The 4,106-nt window shown below is 42.1% G+C and overlaps 2 non-coding genes across 2 annotated transcripts; one reads left to right on the plus strand and one right to left on the minus strand.

The window, feature by feature from the left end:
• Positions 1-378: 378 nt before the first annotated feature.
• On the minus strand, positions 379-449 carry Trnag-gcc. The gene has a single exon. It is a non-coding gene; the product is annotated as a tRNA-Gly (tRNA).
• Positions 450-3,427: 2,978 nt separating this feature from the next.
• Positions 3,428-3,510, plus strand: Trnal-aag. Its single transcript has one exon. It is a non-coding gene; the product is annotated as a tRNA-Leu (tRNA).
• Positions 3,511-4,106: the final 596 nt, after the last annotated feature.

The following is a 4,106-nucleotide window of genomic DNA, read 5'->3' on the forward strand; positions in this document are numbered from 1 at the left end:
TGTGTTTGTTTTTGTTTGTGTGTGTGTGTTTCTGGTGTATGTGGTTGTTTGTCTGTGGGAGAGAGAGAGAGTGAGGGAGTAAGAGAGACCTCTTGTTGGCTGCTGTCGCCCGGGAGCTCTGAACCTCTCGGAGCACTCCAAGAGTTGGCGAAGAAAGGGAGACCTGGCCCCCTGCGGGACTGTCCCTTGGCAAAGGAGGCAGAACAGGGTCTGGGGCTAGGGAGGTGTTTGAGGTCCCGGCCAAAAGAGTTTCACCATGTAAGTGTGGATTGTGGGAGAGCCAGGCTAGGCTGTGCGTGGGCGGCACTGTGGAGTTGACGCTGGATGGAGGCACAGAATGGAGGCTGCGACTTTGTGCGTACAAAAGGGGCCGTACTCTGCATGGGCCGGGAATCGAACCCGGGCCTCCCGCGTGGCAGGCGAGAATTCTACCACTGAACCACCCATGCAATTGTTTGTTGAATGTCCGGAGTGAGTCTGCATCCTGGTACTGCTCCCGACAAGACCCCAGCAAACCCAGAGACGCTCAGGAATGTGACCAGCGTTTTCTGAAGCCATTGGCCCATCCAGAGGGCCAGGGACGTAGTGGTCTCAAAGAGCTGCAGGTTCGGGTCTTGGTAGGTGTAGCGTTTTTGTGGCCTCGTGAGCCTTTTAGGTTGGTTGAATCGGGAGAGGCTTTTTTCACTACCTGGGTGAAAACTTTTCTGTCCATGGACAGTCGTCGATCTTGCTCAAAGGGTGTTGTGATGCCGGTGGTGATTATGAAGAAAGCAGCATTATAATTCTCGATTTGTTATTTTTCCATTTTTTGGAGATTTTAATTAAATAATAGGAAGTAAAATATTTTTTTACCTACTATTTCTCAGCCATTTACTATAGCCTCTATTTCTTGCATGTTTTTGAATTTTTTATTTGTTCTTAGGGTTTTTCTTGTTGTTGTTGTTGTTTTGTTTTGTTTCTTTTTTCTTTTCTTTTTTTTTTCTTTTACCCGAGACCAGCTCCACCTTTCGGGGCATCAGGACTGAGGGGTAAATTTGGAGAAAATGGAGAGTCTTATTACTGGTTGTTTCAAACACATTAACCCGAATAGCTCGAGCTTAATTTAATAGTTATATAATGCTTATATTGCATTTACTAATGTTTATGTATAATGCATTCAAACATGGGCAGTTTCAATTCATTTCCCTTTAATCATTTTCTAGGTTATGAACATTTACCCATTTTAGTTTCTCTTCTTTTTCCCCACTTTTTTATCGTCATTAATTGACATTTTCCCTGTATAAGCATGAATTTTATCTTGCTCACCAAGTGATTATGTTTAGCTGGGCACTTCCTATTTGTACTCTGCCCAGGCTGTTTCCAAACATGTGGCTACAAAATAAAATACATTCAAACTCTATGTTTAGTCCTTAACATTATGATGCTTTTATATTTTTGTAGATAGCAGGGAATATGATCTCATACCTAGAGTAATATTTTTCAGCTGTAAGTCAATTTCTTACTGCCTGCACATCACTTTTATGTGAGAAGCACTTGTAATCCTATTCTTTTATACATTCTCGTAATTGTAATGATTAAATTCCTCATTAATTTTAACTGTTCAGACCAAGTTTCTATTTTGCCTGGCAGTTTTTCCTTGTACTTTTACTTCCAAGGGAACTGGGAGATTTAGATTTCTTTGCTGATATTTGAGCACCGGAAAAATGTCTGACCTGTCTTTCATACCATGCCACCAGAGTGATCTCTGACCTTTCAATACCCTTTATCTTTTCCTTGTTTTTTTTTCTATAAATTCTTAATGCCATCTTTCAAGAAACCATCTCCTAAGTTCTGGGGATGTAGCCCACCGCCCCCCACCACCATATACCTGTCTCTTTAAGGACACTCAAGTAAGCAAGAGTCATTAACCATAGAGAGTTCTCCCTGCTTACTCAAGATGGCTGCAAAGGCTGCCAGGGGCAACCCTTGATTAACTAATTTCTGTGATAGACAGCAAAGATGTTTAACTTCCTTGTAAAAACTTTAGAAAAATTATCAGCTTTAGTTCCCTGTAAACTCAGCCACAATCAGAACTGACAAAGGAAAACCATAATGACCATAAGAACAGGCATTACAAAAGTTAGAAAGGCCTGAAGCTCGTTGAGTTCCGTGGGATCAGCACAGAGGTCTGCAGCATCACCTCCCCAGGGCCTTGCGGGTGGGCAGGATTCCCCAAAGAGACATAAGGAACTCCATTCACAGAACATCTGTGGGCCATTCCAGGAGATTACAGCATGGCTTCCACCAGTTTTTTGCCACTATATTTTTCAGTATCATAAAAATACCTCTTTTGGATAAAAACAAAACAAACAACAAACAAACAACTATGTTGGTTTCACTTGAGTCAGAAGCGCGTCTAATTCCAGGAAAACAATGACACTCAATTTGAAAAAGAAAAGTCTGTCTCAAGGACAATCATACTCTTCGGTGCATTCCCAAATCGTCTGACTGCTTGTGAAGTGCTTCCAGCAATGAAAGGAGATTTTATATTCCGTTGTCATGGTGCTTTGCCTCTGTTGTTGATTTTGTTCACATTATGTTGTTTCAACACTTAAACTCTTGTAGGTTACAAACATCATGTCAAATTAGTAGCTATGTATAATATTTACTTATTTTATTTACTTAATGTAAACAAAAATTTTATATTTACTTACGTAAACAGAAATTTACATAAAATATTACTTAGATAAATAAAAACATTTACTTATGTAAGGAGTACTTAAATACAAAAATAGTAAGTACGTATATAGAGAAGAATGTTTTACAAAACTTTGTGCATGCCTGGAGTGGTGGCACCTCCCCGCAGTCCCAGTTCATGGAAAGTAAATGCAGGAGGAGAGTCATCTGTAGCTACTGAAGTGAGCTTGTACTATATAAGACAGTCTAAAATTAATTAATTGCTGGATTGATTAATGTCTTCCGTAGGCTGGAGAGATGGCTCAGTGGTTGAGAGCATTAGCTCCTTTTCATATGAACCCTGGTTCAATTCCTGGGAGCTCACAATCCATTGTAACTCAACTTCTTAGGGATTTGATGCTCTCTCTGGACTCCATTTGATGCACATGCATGGGGAAAAAAAGCAACCAAATATGTAAAAATAAACAATAAAGTATCTTTTAAAGTTTTTTTAGACAGTATTTAGAGGTGTATATTATTATCTATTTTTATTTCTTCTTTTGCTAAGTCTGGCGTCCAGGGACAGTCACTGACTCATAACAACAAACATAAACCTTTAAATAAGATGAAATGGGACACTTGAGCAGATATTTAAAACACATTTAAGGTACCTGAGTACCTAAACTGCCACATTCACACATTCACTCAGGTGGACCCAGAGGTGGAATTCCCATATCAGGAAGAGGAGCAGAGTAAAAGGTTTAAACAAGTTGTCAGGATGGCCGAGCGGTCTAAGGCGCTGAGTTAAGGTCGCAGTCTCCCCTGGAGGCGTGGGTTCGAATCCCACTTCTGACAAGCTTCCCTTTTTTTTTTTTTTTTTTTTTTACCACACACATCTGAGATACAACATTTCACACTTCCTTCCAAAACCACTTTAGAGTCTCCAATGCCCCCATCCACACAACTTACCTCATTAGACAGTGCCTGGAGAAAAACCATCTTGTAAACACACGCAAAATTCTGGTAAAGGCGTTGTTTCCTGTTTGTGAGAGGCCTGTGTGAAAATAGAGTAACAGTGCCGGCCCTGAGCATTGGAGCCACAGGGGCAGCCAGGCCGTTGCATGTGCCTTCTGGAAGCAGAGGACTTTGTGCACAAAACGTTGAACACCAGCAGATGGCCAACCTGTTAGTGAGGTTAGTGTGGTGTCGGTAGAGTAACCCTCAGGCCCGTCCATTTCCTCCAACCCCGGCAGGAAACACCCACCGCGCCCATCTTGCTGGGCGGTGGTCTTCGAGGTATCTTCTCTGCTGGTGGCCTTTCCCTATGCACACCTGCTTGATTCCTAGTGAACACACAGCCCCAGCCCCTTATGCCAACCTCCCACCACCACCCCGCACTCCTTCCCTGCCAGCAGGAGGAGCCCATTCTGTGTTACCCTCTCAGTTCGCGG

This window comes from Microtus ochrogaster, chromosome 6 (assembly GCF_000317375.1).
Source record: "Microtus ochrogaster isolate Prairie Vole_2 chromosome 6, MicOch1.0, whole genome shotgun sequence".
Lineage (NCBI taxonomy): Eukaryota > Metazoa > Chordata > Mammalia > Rodentia > Cricetidae > Microtus > Microtus ochrogaster.